The sequence below is a fragment of the Pelobates fuscus genome, chromosome 4 (genome assembly GCF_036172605.1).
Source record: "Pelobates fuscus isolate aPelFus1 chromosome 4, aPelFus1.pri, whole genome shotgun sequence".
NCBI lineage: Eukaryota > Metazoa > Chordata > Amphibia > Anura > Pelobatidae > Pelobates > Pelobates fuscus.
The window spans coordinates 387,466,229-387,490,676 of NC_086320.1; the positions used below are offsets into that span (position 1 = coordinate 387,466,229).

The 24,448-nt window shown below is 45.9% G+C and overlaps 1 protein-coding gene across 1 annotated transcript in view; it reads left to right on the forward strand.

Moving 5' to 3' along the window:
- Positions 1–5,164: 5,164 nt before the first annotated feature.
- LOC134609268 (autophagy-related protein 9A-like) overlaps positions 5,165–24,448 on the forward strand; it is a 79,220-nt gene continuing 59,936 nt past the window's right edge. Inside the window, exon 1 of the mRNA XM_063452912.1 lies at positions 5,165–5,333. The gene's annotated coding sequence lies outside the window, so the exon portion shown is untranslated. The remainder of the gene's footprint in view (positions 5,334–24,448) is intronic.

A 24,448-nucleotide genomic window follows, 5' to 3' on the forward strand; every position in this document is an offset into this window, starting at 1 on the left:
AGGAGCAATGCCGAGTCGAAGGACGCATAGCGCACCCTGCACACATCCCTGTCGATGTCATCGTTGACCGACGCCCCCGAAGGGTACGAGAGATGGTGAATTAACTTAAACGCTCCCGGATCCTTTTTGGGTACCTATCCCAACGGAGACACTCTCAGATTGTGGAATGTGGGGGAAATCAAAGGGGCCGGCCATGCGGCCCCATTGAATCTCCGCCTCCAATTTTTCCCGTAATAAGTCCTCTTTTCCCCGAGTGGACCGAAGGTTGTCGGCAAACCGACCCTCGTCCGACAGAACGAATGGAATCCAGAAACCCGTCGTGAATCCGTCGAACAAAAGGCTTGCGACGTCCCGCTTAGGATACCTGTCTAGCCACGGTTGCATCTTTTCCGCGCTCACCGGAGTCCTCGCCGCGAGAAACGTCGTCCCTACCAGAGCCCTTGGCGGCGGATGGTCTACCCTTCCTGAAACAGCGAAGAGCCGGGTGGGCTCCCCCACAGTGGGCACACTTGTGCCGGAATCTACATGAACTAAACCACTTACAGTGGCTCTCGTTGAAGAGCCAACAGACTCCCTTTCTCTGACCCGCCGAATTACCCGTAGGAACGCCGGCAGCCCCTGGAAAGGGAGAGGGACGACACGGGGTCATCAGTAGCAGCCACAGGCTGCCGTCTTGCACCCCAAAACCCATGCCCGGACACGCCGCCATCTTCTGGCGGAATTGCTGGTCGTATTTGAACCAGCATTGCCCCCCATAAACCTTGTACACGCCCCAAATTAAGTCCAGATAGCCAAATAGCGATGGGGCCCTCTCTGGGAAGCGACGCACTAGAACACTAGCAAAGATATTAAATCCCTGCAGCCAAATTCCGAACGTGCACGGGATAGCCTTACCCTTCTCGCCGTCCAATTGTTCACCACGCCGCGGTCTGTCCACTGACTCCTTATCTGGCGGAACGAGGGAAAGGAGATCCACATACTCACCCCGAATAATCTTCTTCTGCACCTCGGATGGCACATGTAAACCTAGCGGAGCCAGTTCACACCCAGGGAGAAAAGAACCAACCCCTACCCCCTGACCCCTTAAACTATCCACACCAATTTGACCCTGAGCCCCTTGACCACTACCCCTAGCTTGTCCCTCCACTAAAAGCCTCAGCAGGCGCAGCACCTCACTATCCTGCCCTGATCCCCCTGCAGAACCCCAGGCGCCAGCGCATGCCAACTCACCGAATGGGGGAAGGCGCAGGGGTCGTCCTCCAGCACCCTCTCTCTCCTCTTCTGACTCCTCATCCTCTCCCGAATCACGCTGGAGCCTCCCAGCTCCCAGGGGGGCTGCAGCCGACACGGCCTCCCGACCGCCGGCATCCTGGCAGTACATGAGCGTTGGGGCTGCCGCCCGCTCCGCGGCACCCCGTGAAGTGACCGGTCCTGTGTGCTCCCCCAGCCTTGGGGCTGCCGCCCGATCCGCGGCACCCCTGTAACTATTGGATCCTGCAGGCTCCTCTTCCGCCCGTGTTCCCGGCCATCTGCTTCCGGCGCGGGCACCCACTTCCGGGTTTTGCCCGTCGCCATCTGCTGATGTCATTTCCGGTGCGCCGTCCGTGCCCAAACGGCGTTGTGACGTCACTTCAGGCCGCGCCGGAAGAGAAGGTGGAGGGCTCCTTGATCTTCCCGCCGGCTATAATCTCCTATGCCGGCTTGGTTCTGGGGGAGCATTGTGGCAAACCTAGCCACTTCTGGACTATATTTAACAAAGGTTGTCCGTAGGCTGAATGTGTTACTGTGTACCTTGATTGTGTATGTATTATATTATGGCCGTTTCGCATGCTGGCAGCCGTACGCTACCAGCATGCAAACCTTTCGTTTGACGAAACACGGCTATCCGGGCCGTTCGCCAAACGAATGCGGGCTCCCCAGGTAGACCACACACTCACAGTCGTGTGGCACTAATTAACCGATTGCAACAATGTTGCAATCGGTAATTGAAGGCTCTCCTAGGTGGCCGTCGTTCGGCTACCGACCATGCAGCGGTCGGCCATCTTGGATCCTTTGTCTCTGCAGCGGTGTTCGGTCGTCGAGAGCCTGGAACTGAAAACGGCTACTCAATGATCCGAACACCGCTAGACTTCCAGAGCGTTCGGGAGTTCCGCGTTCGCCACATTCTGTTCCCCATCGATGTTCGGTAGTTTCAAACCGAACTCGATGGTTAAGTGTATTTTGTGCGGCGTTCGGTTAGTTTAGCTGGGATCTGAGCGGTATTCTCACTAAATGTGCCCGCAGACCCCAGCTATCTACCGAATGGTCATTCGTATGAAAGCGAGTAATATTATGTGAAATATGGATTTCTATGTGAATTGCCAGTTTTGCTGCACGAGGGGATAATCCACTTAATCGTCCATTTTAGTGGGATGGTCCCTCTCGTGCAGCAATGCCTGTTGGGATAATCATACTGCCTGATGGGAGAAATCCCCTGTAACAACTGGAAGGAAACCCCTTGCAAGGGGAACTGCATAAATATGGAAGTCTGTGAATAAAGCGAGTTAGTTGACTTCCAAACTGTGTTTCGTCCGGTTATTGGGAGGATTGGGGATACTGCCGTGCTTTCTAACTCTGACTGTGGATTACCTAAGATACCAACGGAGATCGTGGACTATAATACTGCGTTCCGTTACACCCTCCTTCATTATACAGCCTCCCCTTCATTATATAGCCCCCTCCTTCATTATACAGCTCCCCTTCATTAAACGCCCCCCCTTTATTATAAAGCCTCCCATTCATTATACAGCCCCCTTCATTATACAGCCCTCCCTTTATTATACAGCCTCCCCTTCATTATACAGCTCCCCTTCATTAAACGCCCCCCCTTTATTATAAAGCCTCCCATTCATTATACAGCCCCCCTTCATTATACAGCCCCCCTTCATTATACAGCCCTCCCTTTATTATACAGCCTCCCCTTCATTATACCGCCCCCTCCTTCATTATACAGCCCCCCTCCTTCATTATACAGCCCCCCTTCATTATACAGCCTCCCCCTTTATTATACAGCCCCCCTTCATTATACAGCCTCCCCTTCATTATACCGCCCCTCCTTCATTATACAGCCCCCCCTTCATTATACAGCCTCCCCTTCATTATACAGCCTCCCCTTCATTATACAGCCTCCCCTTCATTATACAGCCCCCCCTTCATTATACAGCCCCCTCCTTCATTATACTGCCTCCCCTTTATTATACCGCCCCCTTCATTATACAGCCCCCTCCTTCATTATACAGCCCCCCCTTCATTATACAGCCTCCCCTTCATTATACAGCCCCCTCCTTCATTATACTGCCTCCCCTTCATTATACAGCCTCCCCTTCATTATACCGCCCCCTCCTTCATTATACAGCCTCCCCTTCATTATACAGCCCCACCTTCATTATACCGCCCCCTCCTTCATTATACAGCCCCCCTTCATTATACAGCCTCCCCTTCATTATACAGCCCCCTCCTTCATTATACAGCCCCCCCTTCATTATACAGCCCCCTCCTTCATTATACTGCCTCCCCTTCATTATACAGCCTCCCCTTCATTATACAGCCTCCCCTTCATTATACAGCCCCCTCCTTCATTATACAGCCCCCCCTTCATTATACAGCCCCCTCCTTCATTATACTGCCTCCCCTTCATTATACAGCCTCCCCTTCATTATACAGCCCCCTTCATTATACAGCCCCCTCCTTCATTATACAGCCCCCCCTTCATTATACAGCCTCCCCTTCATTATACAGCCCCCTCCTTCATTATACAGCCCCCCCTTCATTATACAGCCCCCTCCTTCATTATACTGCCTCCCCTTCATTATACAGCCTCCCCTTCATTATACAGCCCCCTTCATTATACAGCCCCCTCCTTCATTATACAGCCTCCCCTTCATTATACAGCCTCCCCTTCATTATACCGCCCCCTCCTTCATTATACAGCTTCCCCTTCATTATACAGCCCCACCTTCATTATACCGCCCCCTCCTTCATTATACAGCCCCACCTTCATTATAGCGCCCCCTCCTTCATTATACAGCATCCCCTTCATTATACAGCCCCCTCCTTTATTATACAGCCCCCTCCTTCATTATACCGCCCCCCTCCCTGCCTCCCTCCCTCCTTCATTTTACAGCCCCCCCGCCTTCTTTACACTGCCCCCCTCCTTCATTGTACAGCCCAGCCCCCTCCCTCCTTCATTGTACAGTCTCCTCCTAAGCCTTCCTCCTACATCAAAACTACCTCCCCCTGCACTGGCCAGCACAGCCAGCCCTCTACACTGAGTGCGGCCTGCCCCATCTGCCCCTGCACACACACTACTGCCTGCCCCATCTGCCCCTGCACACACACTACTGCCTGCCCCATCTGCCCCTGCACACACACACACTACTGCCTGCCCCATCTGCCCCTGCACACACACTACTGCCTGCCCCTGCACACACACACACTACTGCCTGCCCCATCTGCCCCTGCACACACACACACACACACACTACTGCCTGCCCCTGCACATACACACTACTGCCTGCCCCATCTGCCCCTGCACACACACACACACACACTACTGCCTGCCCCATCTGCCCCTGCACACACACTACTGCCTGCCCCATCTGCCCCTGCACACATACTACTGCCTGCCCCATCTGCCCCTGCACACACACTACTGCCTGCCCCATCTGCCCCTGCACACACACTACTGCCTGCCCCATCTGCCCCTGCACACACACTACTGCCTGCCCCATCTGCCCCTGCACACACAATACTGCCTGCCCCATCTGCCCCTGCACACACACTACTGCCTGCCCCATCTGCCACTGCACACACAATACTGCCTGCCCCATCTGCCCCTGCACACACAATACTGCCTGCCCCATCTGCCCCTGCACACACAATACTGCCTGCCCCATCTGCCCCTGCACACACAATACTGCCTGCCCCATCTGCCCCTGCACACACACTACTGCCTGCCCCATCTGCCCCTGCACACACACCACTGCCTGCCCCATCTGCCCCTGCACACACACCACTGCCTGCCCCATCTGCCCCTGCACACACACTACTGCCTGCCCCATCTGCCCCTGCACACACACTACTGCCTGCCCCATCTGCCCCTGCACACACACTACTGCCTGCCCCATCTGCCCCTGCACACACACTACTGCCTGCCCCATCTGCCCCTGCACACACACTACTGCCTGCCCCATCTGCCCCTGCACACACACTACTGCCTGCCCCAAGTCAGGGGCTGCACCATAAACAGGAGCTGCTGCCATGAATGGGCGATAGCTGGAAGCCCGGGGCACAAGGTAAGACCTGCCTCTGTCTCCATTTATACCCACTCCCTTTGTACCCCTTCCCTGGGTAATGGCAAGCTGGGTGCTGGGCCTGCCATCTTGAATTATCTGATACAAGGTGTCAGCAGGACCTTGTAATGTCACCTCCCCTCTGTGTCATGTTATTTTAATATATATATATTATATACACTGTGTGAGCTATATTATATTCACTGTGTGAGCTATATTATATACACTGTGTGAGCTATATTATATACACTGTGTGAGCTATATTATATACACTGTGTGAGCTATATTATATACACTGTGTGAGCTATATTATATACACTGTGTGAGCTATATTATATACACTGTGTGAGCTATATTATATACACTGTGTGAGCTATATTATATACTCTGTGTGAGCTATATTATATACTCTGTGTGAGCTATATTATATACACTGTGTGAGCTATATTATATACACTGTGTGAGCTATATTATATACACTGTGTGAGCTATATTATATACACTGTGTGAGCTATATTATATACACTGTGTGAGCTATATTATATACACTGTGTGAGCTATATTATATACACTGTGTGAGCTATATTATATACACTGTGTGAGCTATATTATATACACTGTGTGAGCTATATTATATACACTGTGTGAGCTATATTATATACACTGTGTGAGCTATATTATATACACTGTGTGAGCTATATTATATACACTGTGTGAGCTATATTATATACACTGTGTGAGCTATATTATATACACTGTGTGAGCTATATTATATACACTGTGTGAGCTATATTATATACACTGTGTGAGCTATATTATATACACTGTGTGAGCTATATTATATACACTGTGTGAGCTATATTATATACACTGTGTGAGCTATATTATATACACTGTGTGAGCTATATTATATACACTGTGTGAGCTATATTATATACACTGTGTGAGCTATATTATATACACTGTGTGAGCTATATTATATACACTGTGTGAGCTATATTATATACACTGTGTGAGCTATATTATATACAGTGTGTGAGCTATATTATATTCACTGTGTGAGCTATATTATATACAGTGTGTGAGCTATATTATATACACTGTGTGAGCTATATTATATACAGTGTGTGAGCTATATTATATACACTGTGTGAGCTATATTATATACACTGTGTGAGCTATATTATATACACTGTGTGAGCTATATTATATACAGTGTGTGAGCTATATTATATACACTGTGTGAGCTATATTATATACACTGTGTGAGCTATATTATATACACTGTGTGAGCTATATTATATTCTCTGTGTGAGCTATATTATATACACTGTGTGAGCTATATTATATACACTGTGTGAGCTATATTATATACACTGTGTGAGCTATATTATATTCACTGTGTGAGCTATATTATATAGCTCACACAGTGAATATAATATAGCTCACACAGTGTATATCATATAGCTCACACAGTGTATATCATATAGCTCACACAGTGTATATAATATAGCTCACACAGTGTATATAATATAGCTCACACAGTGTATATAATATAGCTCACACAGTGTATATAATATATATTATAATATACACTGTGTGAGTTATATTATATACACTGTGTGAGCTATATTATTATATACACTGTGTGAGCTATATAATATACACTGTGTGAGCTATATTATATTCACTGTGTGAGCTATATTATATACACTGTGTGAGCTATATTATATACACTGTGTGAGCTATATTATATACACTGTGTGAGCTATATTATATACAGTGTGTGAGCTATATTATATACAGTGTGTGAGCTATATTCTATACACTGTGTGAGCTATATTATATACACTGTGTGAGCTATATTATATACACTGTGTGAGCTATATTATATACACTGTGTGAGCTATATTATATACACTGTGTGAGCTATATTATATACACTGTGTGAGCTATATTATAATCACTGTGTGAGCTATATTATATACACTGTTTGAGCTATATTATATTCACTGTGTGAGCTATATTATATTCACTGTGTGAGCTATATGATATTCACTGTGTGAGCTATATTATATTCACTGTGTGAGCTATATTATATTCACTGTGTGAGCTATATGATATTCACTGTGTGAGCTATATTATATGTTTATACACTGTGTGAGCTATATTATATACACTGTGTGAGCTATATTATATACACTGTGTGAGCTATATTATTATATACACTGTGTGAGCTATATTATATTCACTGTGTGAGCTATATGATATTCACTGTGTGAGCTATATTATATGTTTTATACACTGTGTGAGCTATATTATATACACTGTGTGAGCTATATTATTATATACACTGTGTGAGCTATATTATATTCACTGTGTGAGCTATATTATATTCACTGTGTGAGCTATATTATATTCACTGTGTGAGCTATATTATATTCACTGTGTGAGCTATATTATATACACTGTGTGAGCTATATTATATTCACTGTGTGAGCTATATTATATACACTGTGTGAGCTATATTATATACACTGTGTGAGCTATATTATATACACTGTGTGAGCTATATTATTATATACACTGTGTGAGCTATATAATATACACTGTGTGAGCTATATTATATTCACTGTGTGAGCTATATTATATTCACTGTGTGAGCTATATTATATTCACTGTGTGAGCTATATTATATTCACTGTGTGAGCTATATTATATTCACTGTGTGAGCTATATTATTATATACACTGTGTGAGCTATATAATATACACTGTGTGAGCTATATAATATACACTGTGTGAGCTATATTATATTCACTGTGTGAGCTATATTATATTCACTGTGTGAGCTATATTATATTCACTGTGTGAGCTATATTATATTCACTGTGTGAGCTATATTATATTCACTGTGTGAGCTATATGATATTCACTGTGTGAGCTATATTATATGTTTTATACACTGTGTGAGCTATATTATATACACTGTGTGAGCTATATTATTATATACACTGTGTGAGCTATATAATCTACACTGTGTGAGCTATATAATCTACACTGTGTGAGCTATATTATATACACTGTGTGAGCTATATTATATACACTGTGTGAGCTATATTATATACACTGTGTGAGCTATATTATATACACTGTGTGAGCTATATTATATACACTGTGTGAGCTATATTATATACACTGTGTGAGCTATATTATATTCACTGTGTGAGCTATATTATATACACTGTGTGAGCTATATTATATTCACTGTGTGAGCTATATTATATACACTGTGTGAGCTATATTATATACACTGTGTGAGCTATATTATATTCACTGTGTGAGCTATATTATATTCACTGTGTGAGCTATATTATATACACTGTGTGAGCTATATTATATTCACTGTGTGAGCTATATTATATACACTGTGTGAGCTATATTATATTCACTGTGTGAGCTATATTATATACACTGTGTGAGCTATATTATATACACTGTGTGAGCTATATTATATACACTGTGTGAGCTATATTATATACACTGTGTGAGCTATATTATATACACTGTGTGAGCTATATTATATACACTGTGTGAGCTATATTATATACACTGTGTGAGCTATATTATATACACTGTGTGAGCTATATTATATACACTGTGTGAGCTATATTATATACACTGTGTGAGCTATATTATATTCACTGTGTGAGCTATATTATATTCACTGTGTGAGCTATATTATATACACTGTGTGAGCTATATTATATACACTGTGTGAGCTATATTATATACACTGTGTGAGCTATATTATATTCACTGTGTGAGCTATATTATATTCACTGTGTGAGCTATATTATATACACTGTGTGAGCTATATTATATACACTGTGTGAGCTATATTATATACACTGTGTGAGCTATAGGATATACACTGTGTGAGCTATATGATATTCACTGTGTGAGCTATATGATATTCACTGTGTGAGCTATATTCTATACACTGTGTGAGCTATATTCTATACACTGTGTGAGCTATATTCTATACACTGTGTGAGCTATATTCTATACACTGTGTGAGCTATATTATATACACTGTGTGAGCTATATAATATACACTGTGTGAGCTATATTATATACACTGTGTGAGCTATATGATATTCACTGTGTGAGCTATATTATATGTTTTATACACTGTGTGAGCTATATTATATACACTGTGTGAGCTATATGATATGTTCTGGACACTGTGTGAGAAATATTCTATACACTGTGTGAGCTATATTATATGTTCTATACACTGTGTGAGATATATTCTATACAGGGAGTGCAGAATTATTAGGCAAGTTGTATTTTTGAGGATTAATTTTATTATTGAACAACAACCATGTTCTCAATGAACCCAAAAAACTCATTAATATCAAAGCTGAATATTTTTGGAAGTAGTTTTTAGTTTGTTTTTAGTTATAGCTATTTTAGGGGGATATCTGTGTGTGCAGGTGACTATTACTGTGCATAATTATTAGGCAACTTAACAAAAAACAAATATATACCCATTTCAATTATTTATTTTTACCAGTGAAACCAATATAACATCTCAACATTCACAAATATACATTTCTGACATTCAAAAACATAACAAAAATAAATCAGTGACCAATATAGCCACCTTTCTTTGCAAGGACACTCAAAAGCCTGCCATCCATGGATTCTGTCAGTGTTTTGATCTGTTCACCATCAACATTGCGTGCAGCAGCAACCACAGCCTCCCAGACACTGTTCAGAGAGGTGTACTGTTTTCCCTCCTTGTAAATCTCACATTTGATGATGGACCACAGGTTCTCAATGGGGTTCAGATCAGGTGAACAAGGAGGCCATGTCATTAGATTTTCTTCTTTTATACCCTTTCTTGCCAGCCACGCTGTTGAGCACTTGGACGCGTGTGATGGAGCATTGTCCTGCATGAAAATCATGTTTTTCTTGAAGGATGCAGACTTCTTCCTGTACCACTGCTTGAAGAAGGTGTCTTCCAGAAACTGGCAGTAGGACTGGGAGTTGAGCTTGACTCCATCCTCAACCCGAAAAGGCCCCACAAGCTCATCTTTGATGATACCAGCCCAAACCAGTACTCCACCTCCACCTTGCTGGCGTCTGAGTCGGACTGGAGCTCTCTGCCCTTTACCAATCCATCCATCTGGCCCATCAAGACTCACTCTCATTTCATCAGTCCATAAAACCTTAGAAAAATCAGTCTTGAGATATTTCTTGGCCCAGTCTTGACGTTTCAGCTTGTGTGTCTTGTTCAGTGGTGGTCGTCTTTCAGCCTTTCTTACCTTGGCCATGTCTCTGAGTATTGCACACCTTGTGCTTTTGGGCACTCCAGTGATGTTGCAGCTCTGAAATATGGCCAAACTGGTGGCAAGTGGCATCTTGGCAGCTGCACGCTTGACTTTTCTCAGTTCATGGGCAGTTATTTTGCGCCTTGGTTTCTCCACACGCTTCTTGCGACCCTGTTGACTATTTTGAATGAAACGCTTGATTGTTCGATGATCACGCTTCAGAAGCTTTGCAATTTTAAGAGTGCTGCATCCCTCTGCAAGATATCTCACTATTTTTGACTTTTCTGAGCCTGTCAAGTCCTTCTTTTGACCCATTTTTCCAAAGGAAAGGAAGTTGCCTAATAATTATGCACACCTGATATAGGGTGTTGATGTCATTAGACCACACCCCTTCTCATTACAGAGATGCACATCACCTAATATGCTTAATTGGTAGTAGGCTTTCGAGCCTATACTGCTTGGAGTAAGACAACGTGCATAAAGAGGATGATGTGGTCAAAATACTCATTTGCCTAATAATTCTGCACTCCCTGTATTATATGTTCTATACACTGTGAGCGAGCTATATTACATGTTCTATACACTGAGCGAGCTATATTACATGTTCTATACACTGTGAGCGAGCTATATTACATGTTCTATACACTGTGAGCGAGCTATATTATATGTTCTTTACACTGCGAGCGAGCTATATTATATGTTCTATACACTGTGAGCGAGCTATATTACATGTTCTATACACTGTGAGCTAGCTATATTACATGTTCTATACACTGTGAGCAAGCTATATTACATGTTCTATACACTGAGAGAGCTATATTATATGTTCTATACACTGTGAGCGAGCTATATTATATGTTCTATACACTGTGAGCTAGCTATATTACATGTTCTATACACTGTGAGCGAGCTATTACATGTTCTATACACTGTGAGCGAGCTATATTACATGTTCTATACACTGTGAGCGAGCTATATTACATGTTCTATACACTGTGAGCTAGCTATATTACATGTTCTATACACTGTGAGCTAGCTATATTACATGTTCTATACACTGTGAGCGAGCTATATTACATGTTCTATACACTGTGAGCTAGCTATATTACATGTTCTATACACTGTGAGCGAGCTATATTACATGTTCTATACACTGTGAGCGAGCTATATTACATGTTCTATACACTGTGAGCGAGCTATATTACATGTTCTATACACTGTGAGCGAGCTATATTACATGTTCTATACACTGTGAGCGAGCTATATTATATGTTCTATACACTGTGAGCGAGCTATATTACATGTTCTATACACTGTGAGCGAGCTATATTACATGTTCTATACACTGTGAGCGAGCTATATTACATGTTCTATACACTGTGAGCGAGCTATATTACATGTTCTATACACTGTGAGCGAGCTATATTATATGTTCTATACACTGTGAGCGAGCTATATTACATGTTCTATACACTGTGAGCGAGCTATATTATATGTTCTATACACTGTGAGCGAGCTATATTACATGTTCTATACACTGTGAGCGAGCTATATTATATGTTCTATACACTGTGAGCGAGCTATATTACATGTTCTATACAATGCTTGGTTTATTATATGTTATATATGCTGTGTGAGAAACAGTCATGGAAAAAGTACACCCTCTTTGAATTCTGTGGTTTTACATATCAGGACATAATAACAATCATCTGTTCCTTAGCGGGTTTTAAAATTGGGTAAATACAAGATTAACAACACATGACATATCACACTGTGTCATTTATTTAACAAAAATTAAAGCCAAAATGGAGAAACTGTGTGTGAAAAACTAAGCACACATTATATACCTTATGATCGCTTGTAGAACCACCTTTAGCAGCCATAGATTGAAGTGATCGTTTTCAGTTTCTCACATCGTTGTGGAGGAATTATGGCCGACTCTTCGTTATGACGTTCCTTTGGTTTATTGAGGTTTGCTGACATTTGTTTGCGCACGACTCTCTTAAGGTCCCGTCACAGCATTTCAATCGGGTTGAGGTCTGAACTTTGACGGGGCCGTTACAACACCTTGATTCATTTATTTTTCAGCCATTCTGCTGTAGACAGGGGCAGACTGACCACTAGGGCACTTCGGGCAGTGACCGAGGGCCCGTGGCAGTCAGGAGCCCGGGTGCAGTAGAAGTTATGGACCAAATGGTAAGATCAGCAGATCACCCCAGCAAGCCCTGCATTTTTTTTTTTCCAAACTCCTTTATGAAATGCAGGCGGGGATAGGATTTTACATTATATCCCCACTTCTCAAAACACTGAGCCCCGGTCACGCGGGAAGGAGCCTGAACAGAAGGGAGGACAAGTAAGGAAAGGGAGTTTAGAAGAAACAAATAGGGAAATTGTAAAAAAAAAACAGAAAATTGTGAGAGGTCAGGAGGGGTTTGGGATTGAGAGATCAAAACATTAAGGGATTAGCTAACGTGTGTGGCTGGCAGTGAAGGACCTCCTCACCTCACCAAGGTCCAGCACTCTGCAGGTCAATCAGCTCTGTCACTTTAAATGTTACCAGCACTTTCTGCACACTGTGGCACTTTAAATAATACTTCTTTGAAATGATGTCAGTTTGGTGATTTTTTCCTCTTTCATAACTCTGAAAGAAAATTTGCTATTCATCTGTAAAATAGAATACTGGATGAGGCTCAATAAAAAGGAAAAATGATATGTTTAGAATAAGCTCTGAGAGAAATATGAATTCGAGGAGTGTGATTATTGGGAAAAGATCTGTGGGAATTGAGTATTGAATTTACTTAAGAGAAAAAATCACAACCTGGCGTTTTTTTTTTTTTTTGTAAATATGATTTTTATTTCAAAGATAAAAGAGTCATTCCGAGACGTGCAAGTCTCCATGTACAGTGATAGGCAATATTCAGAACACAACGTGTGTCCAACCATATAGAAACAATAGAGCACAGATATAAACTTGTGGGCGCGAAGGCCCCATGGAGCAGTGGACTCGCAGGTCCTCGTCAATACTCAAAACATCTCCACTATGCTTCACATAACCATATTATCAGGTAATGACTGTCTCGTGGTAAATTGAATCTGATGTTACATAAAATCATAATAAGCACTGTATATTCAATCACGACTAGGATTCAGGACATAACGTATGTCCATTTGGGAGAAAACAAAAGAACAAAAACACATTCTCGTGGGCACGCAGGCCCTATGAATCTCAGAGCTCGCAGGTCTTCGTCAGTAGTCAACAAGCAACATTTTGTCCGACTAGGTCTGTAGCTATCATGAGTTTGGTCTGGTGAGATATAGGATCGTAATGGGCACTACGAGTTCGGTTACCGACCAGGTCTTCAGATGTGTAGGTTGGTTAAGCCGATGGGCAGAGTTGTGTACATTAGCCGTCAGTGCCCAGTGCTCATGGTCACTCAGCCTAGTGTGTCTGCTTGCTCTGGGTTACGGGTCTTCATCTCTCTAGTCGGTGCGAGGTAAGTGAGTCAGGGAGAAGGGGGGTAGGGTTCAGGTAGGGAAGGAGGAATAGGGTTAGTCTACTGTCTCTGCATTTGTCGGTCGTGGGATATCGGTCGTGTGGCCCGTTAGCATAGTCTGGAATTCCGGTTTCGTAGTCGTCAGTATCCACTGCGTCCATATGTCTAGGTAAGTCTGTTGTTGTTTTTGCGGGCCAGCCGCGTGCATGATAAGTTCCTCAACAGCTCTGAGGTCCTCCATTTGGGTAAACCACTGGGATATGGGTGGGGCGGTTTTTTTCTTCCAAAACTGCGGGATTAATTTTTTGCTACATTAATGATCCGGATCGTGAGTGTCTTTTTATATTTGGATGTGGGGGTGGATGTGTGGTGGAGCAGCATGGCCGCCGGTTCAAGAGGTGGGGGATTATCTGAGAAGCGGGCTATAACTTGATGGATAGTGTGCCAGAACGGTTGTATCAGTTCACAGTTCCACCAAATGTGTATGAGTGTGCCTATCTCCTTTTCACATCTCCAGCATAGGCGGGAGTCTTGAGTGTTTATGTGATGCGCTGTAGCTGGTGTGTGGTACCATCTCGTGAGTAGTTTAAAAGCTGTCTCCTGACTCTTGCTAAATGTTGAGCAGTGGTGAACAGTGTTGCAGATCTTCTCCCATTCTGGGGCGCTAAACGTCTTATTTAGGGATTCCTCCCATTTCCCCATAAAGTTAGGTGTCTCTACTGGGGTTTGCGTTTGGAGAAGGGAGTAGAGATGTGAAATTCCATGTGATAGTGGGTCAGGGGCTGAGCACAGTCTCTCAAAGGTTGTGAGATCTCTGCCCAAGGCCTGTCCCTGTGGGAGAAGTTTTATGTAGTTGCGTACCTGTGCATAGCGAAAGCGCGTCAGGAAGGGCTGAGGGGTCACCCCACGTAACTCTGTCAGGTCTTTCAGTCCCCGGTTGGAACAGACATGTCTTAGTCGGGGTAGGGGGTCGTCTACCAAAGTTTGTAAGGCTTTCGGGTCAAGGCCCGGTTGGAAGTCCGGGTTGTGGGTGAGAGGTAGTAAGGGGGAAGGGTACGTACTAAGAGCATGACACCCCATGTTCCTCCTCCATATCGTCAGAGTCGCTCTTGTGTAGGGTGTGTATCGGGCTTCCCTCCCTGATCCTCCTGCTGGGAGCCACGGGAGTAAGGCGGTGGGGACACCCGCTGCGTGTTCCTCTATGGACTTCCACAACTTGTGTACCCCTAGTTTGGACCACTCCACTACTCGTTGTAGGTGACACGCTTTGTAGTATAGTAGAAAGTCTGGGAGGGCTAATCCTCCTTTGTCTTTGGGCCGTGTGAGCAGTGAGTGTTTCAGTCTGGGTCTCCTCCCGTTCCATACATAGGACCCCAGTGCTCCCCGGAGTGTCGTGAAGAAGGATGTTGGGATCAGGATAGGCAGGGCCTGGAAGAGGTAGAGCAGTCGTGGCAAAAAATTCATTTTCACCACTTGCACCCTACCCAACCAGGATATGTGGGGGAAGGCCCATTCCCTCATCTCATTCCGAAATTGGGTCAATAGTGGGGTAAAGTTTGTCGCATACAGGTTGGTTACGCTCACTGTCAACCAGGTACCCAGGTAGCGTATCTTGTCCGAGGCCCATTGGAATTTGTAGTTCCTGCGCAGCTGATCTGCGCGAGGTGCGGGTACACTAATGTTTAGGATATATGATTTTGAGAAGTTAATTTTCAGTCCTGAGAGGAGTCCGAATGTACGGAAGGACTGCACTAGGTTGGGCAGGGAGACCTCTGGGTGTGTGAGGAAAAAAAGTAGGTCATCCGCATAGGCGGCAATTTTGTGGTGCGTGTCCCCAGTGTGAAGGCCGGTGATGTCGGGGTGATGTCTAATGGTGTTCAGGAATGGCTCCAACGCTAGGACGAAAAGCAGCGGGGAGAGGGGACATCCCTGACGCGTGCCGTTATGTATAGGGAACGGGTCTGTTAGGGCCCCGTTGACCAGCACGTGCGCTGATGGTTTGGAGTACAGGGCTCTGATCCAGCCCAGGAGATGTGGTCCCATTCCCATGTGTGCCAGTGTCCGGAACATGTATTCCCAATTAACCCTATCAAAGGCCTTCTCCGCGTCCGTGGAGAGTAGGAGAAGGCCCGTGTCTGTCTCGGTTTTCCTATGCATAAGCGTCAGGGCCCTGATAGTATTGTCCCTAGCCTCCCGACCCAACACAAACCCAACCTGGTCTACGTGAACCAGGCTGGGTACGTGCGTCTGGAGTCTAGTCGCCAGGACCTTTGCCAGGAGTTTAAGGTCTGTATTGATAAGGGATATGGGTCGGTAGCCGCCACAATGCTCCTGATCCTTCCCCTCTTTGGGGATGATAGTGATGTGCGCCATTAGTGCCTGTCCGGGGAGTTCGTGCCCTTCTCTGATCGCGTTAAACATATCTATCAATGGGGAGTATAGTATGTCAGCGTATGTCCTGTAATATTTTAGTGGTAGCCCGTCGGGGCCCGGGCTCCGTTGTTATGGGCAAATGCAAATATTACAAGTTTTAGAATGAAATGTTGTATTTCTTAAACTGTGTACTTTGTCTTTAAGAGATATTGCAAACTGACAAGGTGTTAGAAATGGAACATATTGTTTTTCATAGATGTTTCTTTAAGCAATAACCTCAGTGCATAATATGTTTGCGCCATTTTGTCCCAGACTAATTACAATAACAATAATGCATAAACAAGCTGCAAGGCTATACTACGACTCTTTCAGTACACAATATACTGTGGTAACCCCAAGTTAATGGAACTTCCCCAAATCCGGGAATCTCCCACGACTGTGCACGTACGTCTTAGTATAAACAACAGATAAGCTATTCAGACTTTGGGAAGCCATCTTGAACTAAGTCAGGAAAATGTCCATGACGTGTGCACTTGCTTTTAGTTATGGCCTTGTATCTAAAGGGAGGTCCTAAATTGATTTAAAGTAGACAAGTTACTTTTTCATATATGAACTATGGTGACTCTAAAATTACGACACTTAAGGTATAAATAAGTACTTTTAAATGTTAAGAAACAGAGGAGAGACTTGGAGACAGACGCTGCTCCATCTTAAAATGACAGAGAGGCTGACATGATGACATGTTCAGAAGGGTATGTTAACCTATTAATGATATTTGCAAGCATTTAATTTCATCTTATAAACTCTGCTATAATGGATTTTATATTTATATTTTTATATAATAAATATCTAAAAAACAAAACTATTGCTTCCAAGACAATCCTTATTTTATATTGTATTCTCAATTATTTACATATGTTAAATAGAGGATCTCTTACTAACTATATAAAATTATGGCTAAGATATCTGTATGGTTAGCCCTACTAAGTTCTATGCTTTAAGACATTATAGTGGTAAATAAGGGAACCGCCAGCGGTTACACCGTCCTGATTTGGAGCTTTTAATCGCTAGCGCAAGTTCCTCCAAGGTGATGGGTTCTTCCAGTCGGTCTGTCACGCCTGTCGCTAGGGTGGGGAGTGTATGGGCCGAGAGGTAGTCATCTATAGAGTCGCGGAGTCTGAGGGTGTGCGTGTCTGTGTGCGGTCGTGGTAGGGAGTATAAGTCTGCATAGTATGACCGGATGATCTCCTGTATCTTCGTAGGGTGTCTGTGGAGGTTCCCTTCCTTGTCCCGAATGCGGTCTATGTATGTGTCCCGCCTTCTTTTGTTGAGCATGCGTGCTAGGAGCTTCCCACTCTTGTTACCGTTAACATGGAAGAATGCCTTATGTCTTAGGACTGCCCTATGTGTGGCGAAACCAACCTCGCCACTATGAGCTGGAGAAGCCTGGTTGCTCGCCTGCTTCCTTTGGACTATGGACCAGACTTTAAAAAGCTTTATTTTACCTGCAGAAAGGCATATTCGTGCCTTTCAGCCGGGGTGTTCAGTAGATTCCAGCTACCGAACAAACTACCGTATGAGGGACCACCTAGGAGATGGAGTGTGCCGTCAATTAACCGCCCAGAAGCTGCGGTTAACCGCAGCTTAATTGATGAACGCTGGGTGGCCTTTGTTCGTTTGCCGACCACGAGGTAGCGGCCATTTTAATCGTGCGAAAGACCAGCGGTGTTCGGCGAGGATTCTATGGAACTATAAACGGACACTTAATTGCACGAACACCGCTGAGCCGTCTGTCGCCTCGGTCCTATCGTACAAGGTTAACCGAACACTGGAATTCGGTATTTCTATGGGAATTGTAGTAACCCAGATAGCTATACCATGGAGCCTATTTGTGTGATTAAAGACTTTGGCTCCATGGCGATTAAACTGTATTCGTGTAGTCTGGGTGCCAGTCACTTAATAATGTGCACCCAGACCTGAGCTATCTGGGGATATGTAACATGTCTGTGTTGGGTGGAATAAAAGTGACATTATATATTTTAAAGCATAATACTGTATTTAGATCCCCACATGTGTAATGGAGTCTTGTCTTTGTCCTGGGAGGTAATTGGATTACCTCTACAATTATCTCCAGGGCAGAAGAGAGGAAACCAGGATGCATTGTGGGAATGTTTACTGCTGTGTGTCTGTAATTGGTTTATGTCTGTCCTTTGTTACAGTCTTCCATTTGGTCCCCTAGGGGAGTGTCCACCAGGTGGGAGACCTGCATAAATACTGGGCAGGTAGCCCTGAGTAAATGAGTTGCTGTTTAACCCTGAAGCTGGAGTGTGTCTCTTTCTTGGGGGGAAGGGGACTGTATGCCGACTGCCAGGAGTGTAAGCTGTCCATATTGCTTTTCCTGTTCGGCTGCTTCCAGGGTTCGTGTGTCTGCTGTTCGAGAGTTGGTGAATTCGTGCAGTTTGGGAGTTCGGGAAGTTGGTGCTTATGGTAGCTGCTGGTCTATGGAAAAGGGGATTATCGCCTAAACGCATTTTTCCCCTTTTATGCTGAAACGGTCCGTTACACTATGGTGTTGGGACTGTATGAGTGTGGTCAGTTCCCTCCTCAGTCCTAACAGCGTTGCCTGGTGTGTAGGGAGTTGGAGGTGTTTGTTGAGGGTATCTAGGTGGTGTATGTCTGCCAGTAGTGTAGTCATGCGTGCCTCCCTCTGTCTTTTCAGGAGTGCGCCCTTTTGTATGAAATGTCCCCTGATAACACTTTTGTGTGCTTCCCATCGTATGGTGGGGGACGTCTGGTCGCCATTGTGTGCAGTCAGTTCCGGTATGGCAAGTAGGGCTTCGTTCAGCCTCCACTTAGAGACCTTAGGTCTAAATAGGGGAGACTCCAGGGTGACCGACACCGGTGCATGGTCCGACCACGTTGCGGTGCCTTGGTCGGCCCGGAGTGTCGTCGGGGTGCAGTGCTCTCCAGCAGTCCACAAGTCTCTCCCTCGCCAGTAAGGCCCTGATTGCTGCGATGTGTTGGGTAGGGACGGGTGAGCGTCCCGAGGAGGAGTCCCATTTAGGGTCTAGAGCTACGTTTAGGTCGCCCCCTAAGACCAACACCCCCTCCGCGAAGTGCTGAAGGGAGCGGAGTATCCAAGCCAGGAAACGGTATTGTCTGCGGTTTGGGGCGTAGACGTTGGCGAAGGTGTAGAGTGTGCCCGCTATCTCCCCCTTTAAAAAGGTATATCGACCCTCTGGGTCGGTTTGTACGTCTTTTTCTGTGAACGGGATGTGTCTGTGGATGAGGATCGCAGTTCCTCTGGATTTTCCACCCTGAAAATCGCTATAGTAACCTACAGGATAGTGCTGGTTAGTCAGTGTGGGACGTGACCCCTCCCTGAAGTGTGTCTCTTGTACAAACACTATCGATGCTTTACGGGAGAGAAAGTCCCTCACAGCTCCCGACCGTTTCTCGGGTTTATTAAGGCCTCTAGCGTTTAGGGATTGTATCGTGATGGGAGCCGGGGCAATGGACATGACCGGGGCTCTTCTAGCAGTCTAGTAGTAGCGTAGGCTTGTCCGTCCGGCGGGCAAGCAGGAAGGTGGGATAGGGAGGGGGGGAGGGGGGGGGGTACAGGAAGGCTTAGGTCAGACGGGGAGGGAAAAAGTCAGGGGTCGTGTGTCACAGTCGTCAAGTCTGTACGAAATCGCTGTAACCAGCGGTATCGGAAAAGAACGTAGGGTGGCTGGAACCCCCCCGTCCGCTAGAGGGCGGAGGGGGACCGCTCACCTGATTCTTGTCGCTCACTCCAGTAGGGCAGTCGAAGGAGTTCCGGGAATCCCAAGTGAGTAGGGCCCAGGGGGCCAAGTGCGCTCTCAAAAAGGTCGTCACAGACCACTGTGACCTCTCGGGGCACCACCCAGTTAGGATCCATCGTCTCCCCGACTTACGGCACAATCTATACAAAATTCAGCATATATGTCAACCTCACCATGTAATGACAATAAGAACAGTAGCAATTGTAATAGCCATAACACAAAACATATCAACATTTCAATATTACCCTCCCCCCCCCCCCCCCTGGACGGCAGAGCCTGGCAGGTCTTCTGGCCTACTGTGCCGCGTCCCTCCCCCTCCCAAGCCCCCAACACCCCCCCCTCTCCCCCTCCCAAAGCTAGATTCCCCCTCCCTCTCCAGCCTAATGTACCAATCTCAAGTAATTCAGTGGGCTCCTGAGTGTCAGAGTGTGGGGGGCCTGACAATGGGGCTGTGGGGTGTATTACTCCTATTGTTTACCTCCCGGGCCTAGGCCCTTCATGGGTCCCCTTCCCCTCTATGAGAGTGCGGGTATAGTACCCCTTCCTCCCCCCAGGGCGATCCTATCTAGGCCTAAATTTCCCTCATGCCCAATGTGGAGCCTCAGCTCCCATAATACTTGCTGTGGCAAAATGATATTCAATGTTCACAATGGCGGCGAGGCGCCGAGGGTGTTCTGCTGAGTGTTACAGTTCACAGTCCGCTGGTGATGTCAAAATGGCGGTTTTGAGGAAGTAACTTCTCAGGGATGGAGCGGGTTTCAGTTGGGTGTCCCCACTGGTCTGGTCGTTTGAGTACGGGGGGGTCGAAGTCTCTGAGGGCGGGGGCCCGTATCCTGTGATCTGGGGGCAAAGGCGTAGAAATTAAGCGGGTTCGGCCATGTCAGAGTTTCCGGCGAAAGGTGCAGCTCTCTTTGCAGCGCCTGGGCGTCTTCTTCCCCTAGGATCATGAAGGGGCCGTTGGGGGTTGCAACCTGTAGGCCCGTGGGAAAGCACCAGCGGTACCTTATGTGAGCCGCTTGTAGCTGCCTTGTAAGGGGTTTCAGAGCTCTCCTGAATGACAGCGTGGCTGGGGACAGGTCAGGGAACAGGTGGACTTCAGAGTTTTCCAATAATATTTTATCCGTGCCCCTTGCTTTGCGGAGGATTTCCTCCTTTAGTGGAAAGCTTTCCAGACAGCAAATAATGTCACGGGGTGGTCCGTCTGGGGGGCCCGGAGGCCTCAGGGCGCGGTGCGCTCGTACAAAGTTAATGGGTGTCTGGAGTGGTCGCATCAGCAATTTGTTAAATAAGTCCAGCAAGGTGTCTTGGATTGGGCTTTTCCTGTCCGGCTCCTCAGGCACCCCTCTGATTCTGATATTTTGTCTCCTACCCCTGTTGTCCAAGTCCTCAATGTTGAGTGCCATTTGTTGCAGTACCTTAGTATGGGATTGCAGTCTGTCTGTAGTAGCTGCCTGAACCGCAGACATGTGGTCGCTGTCCGCTTCTAGCTGAGTCACCTTTTGGCTGAGGCCTTGAATTTCCTCTCGCATTGCGTGTAGCTCAGCGGTAATGGACGCATGGAGTTCCGCGTTTGCGGTCTTCAAATCCGCCTTCGTGGGCAGTTGCTGCAATATAGACATTATTTCAGGTAGGGAGGCTTGGGAGGTTGGTAGTGGATGGTCACCTTGTGGGGATCGCGGGCGGGAGAAACCGGAGGCCGTGGATTCGTTTGAGGCCTGGTCTAAGTCCGCCGGTGCCACGAGGTACGGCTTCACGGAGGGGGTCAGAGTGTTTTTCGGGGTGTCCCCGGGTCTTTGGGCGCACGATGCGCGCTGTGTTTTCCCCATTTTCGGCTTTAGATAGTGCGGTTGGTGAGGTGGAAAGTTAGGCCGGCGGGGAGCTCACAGTTTATGCTGCCATCTTCGCGGACCTCCAAGCCACGCCCCCACAACCTGGCGTTTACACTTTTCCTGGCATTGAGATATATTGATTAGGATATGTTTATGGAGTGCATTTATTGAAACTAACATGAGCTTGCAAGATATTGTATAGAAATTCCGCAATGGAACGCACGATCCGTTCGGTATGCGTTCCAGTGACGTCAGCCGACATAGGCAACGCCACCCAGAAGTGGACCGCATGCCGTCGGAATTGGACAGCAGGTTGCGTTCCAAGCGTGCGATAGCCGGAACCCGCAAGTGAAAATAACGAGGAAGTTAAGAAGACGCCGAGCTGCAGGAGAGCATTACAAACCGATTGAAAAAGCCCCTGGTACGGGGCGAAACGCGTTTCGGACATCTTTATTTGGACTTCTTTGCCAATTGGCAGGACTTACTTTACTACTTATAGAGCCCTATAGTCATAAGTTGTTACAGATACACTTTTATTATTTCCTTTTTTTTTTTTTTTTTTTTTTTTTAATCTGAAGAGTTTTATACAGTTTTTTACTCCAAATTGTGGAGCAATAAAGTTTCATCCTCAAAGGATATCATCTTATCTGTGGAGCTTTTATTGATGCTCAGCCGGAACAACCATAAGGTCATCTGGAAATATGAAAGGGACATCCTTAAGAAAAGTCCCACAGCGCTATCCATGAGAGCCACATGTTGAGATTTGGCTCTGGGCTTGTGAGTACCTGATTCCAACTCCTGTTTATATATAATTCGTACAGACAATATTACACTATATTGCTTTGTATATTTTACAGATATATCCAGAAGTGTGATCTACCTACTGTATTGTATGTATTATATGTTTGCATTTCTTTGAGTGGTGTAAGGGGTTTCCACTCGGGTGGTCTGTGGCATTTAGTGCTGCCACACTTATTCCCATTTGCTACTGATACTTTTGTTTTGTGCAATCAGCTGCCCTGCAGGAACCTCACTGATTGGACATCTCAAGTCCACTTAGTGTATTCAGGCAACATGGGCCATCTTGTTTTACCGCGTGTGTGCTTAACAACGGACTGTATTCCCTCCTATACCCTGTTGGAAAGCTGTACTTACCTCCTTCAGTGTGCAGATCCTTCTCACATCCTGTGAGTACCAGTGTTTCCCTATACTTACCAGCACCTGCTTTTATTGAAGGCTCCTTCAGTTTCTGTGAATATAATTCTGTCATACCTTGGTACTCCTGGGCTTCTGTGCCTGCTACATCACCAGAAGATTCCTGCATTCATTTGGCTGGGTCAGTCAGGTCAGTGCTGCTGCCTGTATATCTTGTGACCTGCACTTAAGGGTTCCAACCCTGTGCAACCGGGGTGAGCCCCCATTATAAGTACCTAAGTACTGCGCTGCTTATTGGGAGACTAGCTTTTGCAGTTCTCTCTAACTGGGTGAGCCCCAGTTTTACTAAGGTCACCAACTATACCCTGCTGGGGTTTTAACTGGACGGAGTTGTTATCCACCATAACCACTACATCAACTGACCCCAAGACCTGGGTGCCATTACTATAGTGCCTATCAGTGACGTGTTTCACAAGCCTACCCTATACCATGGAAGACTCCCAGAATACCCCTGTGGACTTCCAGGCTATGATTAATGCAGCTGTCGCTGCTTCTGTGGAGATGGCACTTTTCCAAAGTGCGAACTACGGCTCCTGATTTACCCAAATCTTCTCGCAGACGCCCACTCCACGAGTCAGACTCTGATGTCTCGGACTACCATGCCAGAGAGGACTCCCGTCCCAGTAAACGCCACGGGAAAGGCGAGGACACTACACCCAAACCAGCCAAGGGTAAGGCGCCTGCCAAACATAAAAAATCCTCCAAATTCAGTACCCCGGCCTCGCGTCAGGATCACTCTTCCGACGAAGACCAAGAACTGTCACACTCCATGTCAGTTCTAGATGAGTGGCAAGCAGACCTATCCGACTCGGACTATGACGCTTGGGGTTCGGACGAGAGTGCGGCCCAGACAGAGAGGAGCGAGGATCCTGTGGACGCAGATCCACCATTTGACTCAGACACCATATTAGACCCTACGGGTCAGGCTATGTTCGGCCCTCGCAACATACGCCATCCCAGATCAGGAGACTGGTCACCACCGGAGCACCTCTCCAGGTTCATGCACCTGTGCCTCCGCAAACCTCTAAACAAAGAGGTACGCAGTCGACTTAAATCGGAATGCCCA